Below are 10,000 nucleotides of genomic sequence, written 5' to 3'. Positions count from 1 at the left end.
TGATCTCGCCATTTCAGGTGATCTTGGAGCTGCACGCCCAAGTACCTGATGCTCCTAGAAGACTGGACTTCCACGTCACCGACGCGAAATGTCACCTGCGGCGGAGTCTTCTTGCTTGAGATCAGGACGGCTTCAGTCTTGGCTGGGGCCAGCTCCAGACCGTGCTGTTGCATCCAACGTTGGACCTGGTCAACGGCCTCCTCTGCTCTCGCGCGAACCTCGTCCGTGGTGGTAGCAGGTACCAACAGCGCCAGATCGTCCGCGTATCCGATGACTTCGACGTCGGGAGGTAGCGGCACATCCAGCACCCCGTCATACATGATGTTCCACAGAGTTGGGCCCAGGATGGACCCCTGTGGAACACCGGCGGTTACATGCCGTACGGCGGGGCCTTCGCTCGTGTCAAAGTACAGCACACGATCCTCGAAGTAGCTTCGAAGCATCCGTTGGAGGCCGACGGGAACACCTTTTGCCTGAAGGGCGCTGGCAATGGATTGCCAGCTGGCCGTGTTGAACGCGTTCTTCACGTCCAACGCCACCACAAGCAAGAAACGGTTATCCCTGCCGTTCGTTCGCCGGAACGACATGGCGGTACGGCCGGCCTCAACAACCCGCTGGATGGCGCTCACTGTCGACCGCCCTCGACGAAATCCGAACTGCCGGTCCGACAGTCGGGGTGAAGACGGCTCCTCGAGATGTTCATTGAGGCGATTCAGGATGAGGCGCTCAAGTACCTTCCCCAGTGCGTCGAGCATGCAGAGGGGTCGGTACGAGCTGCTCTCTCCCGGAGGCTTCCCCTGCTTCGGCAGCAACACCAGTCGTTGCCTCTTCCACTGCGCCGGAAACGAAGCGCGGTTGAGGCAATCCTGGTACAGGACCCGGAAGACCTCCGGGAACAACATGATGGCCGTCTTCACTGCCGCATTCGGGATGCCATCGAGCCCTGGTGCTTTGCGATTTGCCATCTGGCTCGCGATGAGCAGCAGCTCGTCGTCCGTTACCGGTGCAATTCCCGCCGTTGTTGTTGCTCCCTCGACGCTTCCAACGTTGCTCAGCTGCGACCAGTCACAGGGCGGATGCTCAGGGAAGAGGTCGGACACAATGCGTTCGAGGACGACCCGGTCCGCTTCTGAAGGCGTCCGACTGCCCCGGAGCCGGGACATGACGACCCGATATCCTGCCCCGAACGCATTCTCTTCTGCAATTTCGATCAGCTCCTGGAACAAGTTCCGCTTGCTAGCTCGAATTGCTCGGCTGAGCTCTGCCCTTGCTGTCCTGTGCTCAGCTGCTGCTATGCTGCGCTCCTCCAAATCAGCCGTCCGCAGCATCCGGTCACGGGCAACCTCGCAGTTGTTCCTCAGGCGAGCCAGGAGGGGAGACCACCAAAATGTGTTACGGTGCGGGTCTTGGTGCACTCGGGTAACCCGTTGCATCGTCTCGTCGCAGGCCTTCAACATGGCTGCGATCATACCCTCCTGGGTCGATGCGCGTTGGACAAAGTCCGCAGCGAACAGCGCCTCGAGGAATGAGGAAGGAGAAAACTGCGAGGTCTTCCATCTACGGCCAGCGTGACGCACACGCCTCCGGCTAGCGGAAGCACCCTGCCGCGATGACGGTTGCCGCTGATGTTGCTGCTGCTGCTGTTGCGATGGCTGCTGTTGCTGCTGCTGCTGCTGAAGTGACTGCTGCTGCTGCGCAGAGGACTGTTGCGCTGGCTGCTGCTGGTCCTGCAGCTGCTCGGGCGATGCTGGTGTTCCTCCCACGGTGTAGAGAACATAGCGGTGGTCTGACGCGGTGTATCTTGTGCTAACAACCCAGGTGTCAGGACGAGCGATCGACGGGCTCGCGAATGCCACATCCACTATACTCGGGAGAGCCACCCCGTTGCCATCAAACGTGTATTCCCGACCTTGATTAATCACGATTAGGCCAAGCTGCTCCACCATTCCGTGCAGCTCTTCCCCGCGGTCGCAAGTCCTCGGGCTGCCCCACTCCTCATGTCTGGCGTTAAAATCGCCGGCGACGACGACTTGAGGGTGGGAGAAGCCTTCGAGTTCTATTGCTTCCAACAAGCGCTCGAACTCTGCGAGGTTAAGGCTTGGTGGAGCATAGCAGCTGATGAAAACCACTCCGCCGATCTGCGCTGCAACCAACCCCTGAGCTTCACTGCACCACACCCGCTGTATTGGTAGCTCGCCGACAGCTACCACCGCTACCGCCTTGCAGCTGCTGAATGCCCACCGGCCGTTGTTTTCAGGTGGGCGCAGAACATCAGAGAGAATGAGCACGTCTGCTTTCTCCTCTCTGGCAGCTTGCAGCACCAGGTTCTGGGCATCACGGCCATGGCCCAGGTTCGCCTGCAGAACTTTCAGGGCCGGGAACATCGTTGGGCCGAACGAGCACATTCGCTGTGGCCTATGTGGTGAGCGCCACCGCACAGTGCGCACTTTGCCTCATTCTGGCAGGATCGTGCTTTGTGTCCGGTAAGCCCACAGCGGATGCACAGATTCTGCCGATCTGCGGTGGAACGGCAGTTCGAGGCGATGTGGCCCATCTCCAGACAGCGGAAACAGCGCTGTCGCTCTGGAGGCGTTGGTGGGGCTGCTCGAACCTTGCTCACACAGTCGCACAGGAACAGTTTAAGTCCTTCCAACTGCCGAGCCGACTTCACAGGTAGCCGGATGCGTGCTCGCTTCGAACCATCCGGTAGTTCCCAAATGCTGGCAGAAACAACTCCAGCACTCGCGCCAATCTTAGCATCGAGGGCAGCAATGATATCTTCCTCCGTAGCAAGGGGATCGATATCGACTACCAGCAGCTCACCCATTTCTGTGACAAGCCGACTGACGCCTGCGTCGCCGATGATTTTGCGGACGCCTTCCAGCATAAGCGGAGCGTTTGCCGTCTTGCTCAGCTCCATACGTAGCAGCCTAGCATGAGTTCGGCGGCCCTGCTTAATATGCCCTTTCATTTCGCTGTGAGCCGCGTCCAGACGAATGGCTTTGCGCACCTTCTCGTAGATGCCATCCCAGGTTTCGCCTTCACTGGGAGACACCTCGATGATGTCGGGCCTCGGCTTTCGCTTACGATGTTGCTGATGTTGCTGTTGCATACGCTCCTGCTGCTGTTGCTGCGAGCCGGCGACCGCCTGTCGCTGTGGCTGACGCTGCTGCTGCTGCTGTTGATGCTGTCGCTGTGGCTGACGCTGCTGCTGCTGCTGCTGCGAGCCAGCGGCCGCCTGTCGCTGTGGCTGGCGCTGCTGTTGCTGCTGCTGCTGCTGATGTTGTTGCTGCTGGGTACGTGGCTTGCCGCGGTATCTGCGCCGTACGACCTCGCTGTAGGTCAGTTCCGGCACAGCGTCTTCGCGGACGGCTGTCGATGCCTCGCTGTGCGGCGGCATGACCACGCGCGACGTCGACGCGCGGGGCTGCTCCTGCTCGTGCTGATTCCGCTGCTGTTGTTGTTGCTGCTGCTGCTGTTGCGCAGAGGATCGGCGCGGCAACGGAGTTGGTGGTTGACGCGGACTAGATGACGGTTGTCCGCCGCCAACCTTTGCCGCCAACAGAGAGTTGAGCACATCTCGGTCGCGTTGATGTGCGGCGGCTAACTTCTCCATCTGCGCCTCGAGCTTCTCCTCACGGCGCTTTGCCTCCTCCTTTTCCTCCTGCAGCAGTTGGCACATGCCGGTTATCTGCTCCAGGAGTTTTGCGTTTTGCTCCTTCATAGCGATATTCTGCTCCTCGAGGCGTTGGATGGTTGCTCTGAGCAACTCGAGCTCCGGAGCCGGTGTCGCGGATGCAGCTTTTGGCTGTGCAGTGGGCTTGTTGATGCCTGTGGCGCTTACCCGAGGCAGCGCAACACGAGGCTCGGTCGCAAACAGCTTGGAACTGGGAGCCAAGCTGGTGCGGCAGTCCACCGACATCGCCCTAGCACCCGAGCGGGTCGATCTCCCGGGTGCTTCCATCGCGATAACCGACGTTCGCGATGGGTGGGGTAAAATAACCCTGGGGGTCGAAATGACCCCGGGGGTCGAATGACCCAGGGGGTCGGAATGACCCCTGGGATTCTGCGCCGCCTAGCTGGTGTTCTGCTATAATGTAGATCTTCGCTTCAATTCCGCTGCTTAGATGAAAACGGTCCAATTTATGCCCCCCTGGTGGTCGGGGGGGGAGGGGGAGGGGGTGGGGTAAATTTCGGGAGGGTGCGTCTCGCGCGTGGGGAATTATTCCGCACCAGTCCCGAATTCCCCCGGTGCGTTTATACGTCTAAACGGTTCGACCCCGATTTCCACCCTTTTTGGACCTCTTTTTTTTTTTTTTTTTTTTTTTTTTTTTTTTATCTATGCACTTCACCGGGTGGGGGGGGAGGGGAAAAGGGTAGAAAATAATTTTCCCGTGTTTGTTTTGTCACTCTCTACCACCCTACAGCTTCTCCGAATTTTTCGAAAAATTCGAGCAGTTTCGAAAAAAAATTCGAGCACTTTTCGAGCGCCTCGATTCGGGCAGATTCGAGCTCCCGCTGACACTACACCACTTCGCTGAATTTTACGCACACTTTTAAATATTCGAGCAGTTTTTCGAGCACTAACGATAAATTCAAATTTTGCTGTACGGGAACTGCTTCCCAGACCAAATTTGCTTTACGGGTATCCCTCAAATGTCACCGAAAACGTCAAAAATTTTTTTCGTGATTTTCACTGATTCTTTTGATTGCATCTTATTGTACACGTTAAAACAAGCACAACGGTGAAAACCGCACTTAATTCGGGCCAAAACTCACGGAGTTATTCACGTTTTTGTAATTATTCCGTTTTTACGAAAAACACGTGCTCCGGCGGAAGCACCCCCGACACTTTTTAGTTTTGCGTTTTTCCGCCGATTTCTCGTCCGTTTTTTCGCACAATGCTTAGAACGTCGCTACGCGCACCTTTCAAACCACATCCGGACAAAATCCGTGCCAATTTCACTAAAATATTTGCATGCAAAGTTCCCCATACAAAATGTATGGGGAAAAAAACATACACACTTTTTTACACTTTTCACTGCTCGGATCGTCTCGAAAACACAATAAAACGTTTCAGCACCACCAATTTAACTAAAATGGAGTGTTTTCGGGGCCGAAAACGCTAATTTTTGCCCCAAATTTCCACACCCGGAATTCTAGCGCTACCGGGGGGGGGGGGCCCACGTACACACAACAGCACGATTTTTCACTTTTACAAAAAATCACCGATTTTCGGGTAAATAACACCGTCTAAAGGTAAAACGGGTGCTCTGAACTCGTTTTTAGCACTTTCCGAGCGATCCGAGGCCGTTTTACACACTTTTTTCCGAAACTCTGTCGGAGCGTGTTTACATCCGTCTTCACTCGACGGCTACTCGATGAACACTACAGGGATAACTGGCTTGTGGCCGCCAAGCGTTCATAGCGACGTGGCTTTTTGATCCTTCGATGTCGGCTCTTCCTATCATTGTGAAGCAAAATTCACCAAGCGTAGGATTGTTCACCCTTTCAAGGGAACGTGAGCTGGGTTTAGACCGTCGTGAGACAGGTTAGTTTTACCCTACTGGTGTGTGCTTATAGTCGCTATCTTAACGGAATTCCTGTGCAGTACGAGAGGAACCACAGGTACGGACCACTGGCTCAATACTAGTCCGACCGGACTTTGGTATGACGCTACGTCCGCTGGATTATGCCTGAACGCCTCTAAGGTCGTAGCCAATCCGAGCTGATAGCGCTTCTCAAACCCATTAGGTGTTCGGAAGCTAGCGGGCCTAACAACCCTCTGAGATCCGTTGGAGTCTGCGTCTGCAGCCCGGCGTCTCATCCCGCTATACCTAGGCCGCAACGAGTGGAGTTCGCTGCACGTGTTAGTACCGTAACTGGGAACGCCGTTGGCTTGAGCTCTGCCCAACGTGGATATACCTAGTTTCGACACCTATCAACCGCCCGCAAACGACGGGACTTCAGGCTGGGAGCTGCGAGTTGTAGAGATGCGTTCGCATCGATCCTCTCAGGCGACCCATGCTTGGTGGTTTGTCCGTGTGCCCCTTCCTCGATGTGCGCAAGCTCGTCTTGGTCTGGGGACCACGTCGACACAGGGGATACTTTTGTGAGAGCAAGAGTGTACTTAGTTGAGTGTAGCAAGGGATCGCGTGCCCCTTCCTCGATGGCGCAACGAACCATCTTGGTCTGGGGACCGTGGTGCCGTGCTCTGGTGAAGCTTGGTGCGTGCTCTTTCCTTGTCAGACGAGTGACTTGACTTGGTCTGGAGACCGTTCCTTTACACTAGTGGACAAGAGCTGGCTACTTCCGTGTCAGACGAGTGACTTGACACGGTATGGAGCGGAACACGTAACACTAGTGAGCTTGTCGGCGTGCCTCGTTCTCGACTTGATTGTCTTGATGTGAGAAACGTGCCGACCAAACCAGTAAGCTTACACACCTGCTCGTTACAAGTTGTATAAGTTAATCCGTTTGGGCCGGTTGCCTTGCACATGATGGTGTTGTTGACCATGTTCGGTTAACACGTCGTGTGTCGAGGTGGCCGGCCTTGGTAGTAGGATGTCTTGTGCATGTGACGTGTTGACCTGGTTTGGTCGATGTGTCGTCGTGTACGAGATGACCTACTTACCCGTCAGTTGTCCAAGTTGTATCATGTGTTGACTTAGTTGACGTGTCATGTGCATGGATGATTGGCGTACGGGTCATGTATGGTGCACTTGCTTCAGTTGAAGGGATGTACTAGTACAGTTATATTAATTGTTTATTTCACGATCTGGTCTTTTGGCTGGATCGCGAAAAAAACGCTAAGTCCCAAATCTTGAACTCGAGAGGAGAGCGCTGATGACAACCTTTTGGACTGGAGCTCCCTAGAATTCGGCTTTTTCCTACTTTAAAGGGATGCACTGTTGTATGTATTGTTTATTCACGATCTGGTCGTTGGATTGGATCGTGAAAAAAAAACGCTAAGTCCCAGATCCTGAACTCGACAGGAAAGCGCTGATGGCAAACATTTTGACTGGAAGTCCCTAGAAAACGGCTTTTTCCTTATTGGCATTATGTGGCACGTTTATTGTGGCTAGAACATTAATTATCCCCCAAATGGCACCAACGCTTGGCGAAAGTCTCGAAATACTCCTATCCCGACGCACCAGCAACCGCAACACGATGCAAAATAAATTGCACGAGCTGCTGATACTTGTACCATGCACGGTACACGGTACCAAAATATACCCCTGAAGGTGTGCAATTTGGTGCTATCCTAGGAAATTTGTTTGGGCAAGCCTAGCTACGCGTGTCGCACGTTGCATGGTCGTCGATCAGAGGTATGCAAAAGCACCTATCTAGGGGAATTACTTTATGTTCTAGTAGCAAGTTCGATTTTCCGGTCCAGCACGGCAGTAATCCTGCATGCATACACTCCATGTACCAAAAATGTATCAACCTAGGCGTTGCTCAGTAGCTTTTGGCGGCACATGTAAAAAGTATTCGAGTTCAGATTCTTGGAACTTTGCGTATTGTTCAAAACTAATAACGAAAACTAAATTATAAATGGGTAAAAGGCTAGGCGTTTCTCAGTAGCTTTTTTGCGCCACGTGGCAAAAGTATTCGAGTTCAGATTTCTGGGACTTAGCGTATTTTTCAAAATTGATTATGCAAATTGAAGTACAAATGGGGCATTAGCTAGGCGTTGCCCAGTAGCTTTTGGCGCCACATGGATGAAGTAGTCGAGTTCAAATTTCTGGGACGTAGCGTAGTTTTCAATCATAATAAACCGAATCAAACATAAAAATCATGAAACTTACACCACGTCCCTAGGTTATGCACAAAACGTAACGATAAAGTGCCGGCCAGGTTAGAGGTGCACCAAAATTGTGTACCGATTAGGAAAAGTACTCTATGTTCCTATGACTTGGGTGAAAAGTGTTGATTAACTGCTGGTTAGGATAGACAGTTGCTTATCGTACACATCGCAAACGAACACCCCTTAGTGAGCAGTAGCAGAAGTCGATGGAACAAAGCGAATGCATTACAAACTGATCAAGTAAAATAAGGAACGCTACGTACTAGGACTTCTTTCCAAGAATGGTGTCCGCGACGGGAGGGCAAGCGTCCTTCCCAGGTTTCCCTAGTAAACCTTGTATGGTAAACATACCCAAGCGTGTCCGTAAGCACGCAACGATAGTCACGAACGAGCACATACCTAGGGAAAGTACTCTACGTACTAGGACTTCTGTCCAAGAATGGTGTCCGCGACGGTCGGGCACTGTGACGCAATTACCAAATCCTAGAATCGTACAAGCAGTGTGTACAAACATAAACATTAACGCGTTCGCTCGGGCTGCGCCGTCCGTGTTGAACACAAATGTGGGTGATTATATGAGTGGATAGACAAAAACATGCGTGGCGAAGACAGTTTTCTGCACGATGTGCACATAGCTCATTTCGTCGTCCCGGGCTAATGGAAAAACACAAAAATATCGAGTATCTTTCTAGGTTTCTGTTATAAAAGGACAGGCCAAAAGGTGACCGGTTGAGATAAGCATTTTAAGCATACAAGCACTTTAATGCAACTTTTGATACAAAAACTAGGTACGTACACGTAGATTGTATCAACATGGACATCCATGATCGGGTACGCCCGGGCTGCGCCCTCCATGTTGTACTTTCCCTGATTGGTACACAATTTTGGTGCAAGTGTACCAACATGGACATCTATGAACGCGTACGCTCGAGATGCACCCATCGTCTTGTACTTTCCCTGATCGGTACACAGTTTTGGTGCACGGCTATCCCGACCGGCAACTTGTACCTTTATCGACATCCATGAACACAAAGTGCGCGGAACAAAAATTGCTCGGTCAGACCTACAAAGTGCTATATCTCGAATACTAAACGTCGCAGATGGGTGTCGTAGAACAATTTTAAATTCGTCTAATGATTCTACATCCGATTCTGGATAGTGGTTTTTCGACCACTTTTCAACATTTTGTGACACCCCGAACCTAGGGGCAGCTCCCTAGCTTTTTTCAAAAATGTGCACCGAACGGGCCAGAGAGCTCGAGGAGTCGAAAATTTTTTTTTTGCTAAAACCCCTCAAAACGTGTCAGGAACGCACCCTAGATGATGAAAAGTGCAACCAGAATGTCAATCGACAACATGCCCGGGGGTACAAATTTGCTCTACGCGTCCCTAGGTAGGGTACTTTTTCATACAAACATCAAAGTGTACGGTGCACAAAGTGCGCGGAACAAAAATTGCTCGGTCAGACCTAGGACGGGCCATAACTCGAATACTAAACGTCGCAGATGGGTGTCGTAGAACAATTTTAAGTTCGTCTAATGATTCTACATCCGATTCTGGATAGTGGTTTTTCGACCACTTTTCAACATTTTGTGACACCCCGAACCTAGGGGCAGCTCCCTAGCTTTTTTCAAAAATGTGCACCGAACGGGCCAGAGAGCTCGAGTAGTCGAAATTTTTTTTTTTTGCTAAAACCCCTCAAAACGTGTCAGGAACGCACCCTAGATGATGAAAAGTGCAACCAGAATGTCAATCGACAACATGCCCGGGGGTACAAATTTGCTCTACGCGTCCCTAGGTAGGGTACTTTTTCATACAAACATCAACGTGTACGGTGCACAAAGTGCGCGGAACAAAAATTGCTCGGTCAGACCTACAAAGTGTTATATATCTCGAATACTAAACGTCGCAGATGGGTGTCGTAGAACAATTTTAAATTCGTCTAATGATTCTACATCCGATTCTGGATAGTGGTTTTTCGACCACTTTTCAACATTTTGTGACACCCCGAACCTAGAGGCAGCTCCCTAGCTTTTTTCAAAAATGTGCACCGAACGGGCCAGAGAGCTCGAGTAGTCGAAAATTTTTTTTTTGCTAAAACCCCTCAAAACGTGTAGAAAACTGATTTTAGATGATAAAAAGTGCAACCAGAACGTCAAACGACAACTTTGTTGGGGGTACCCTTTTTACTCTA

This window comes from Anopheles gambiae, assembly GCF_943734735.2.
Source record: "Anopheles gambiae chromosome X unlocalized genomic scaffold, idAnoGambNW_F1_1 X_unloc_23, whole genome shotgun sequence".
NCBI classification, from domain to species: domain Eukaryota; kingdom Metazoa; phylum Arthropoda; class Insecta; order Diptera; family Culicidae; genus Anopheles; species Anopheles gambiae.
Note: the sequence above shows the minus strand (reverse complement) of the source record.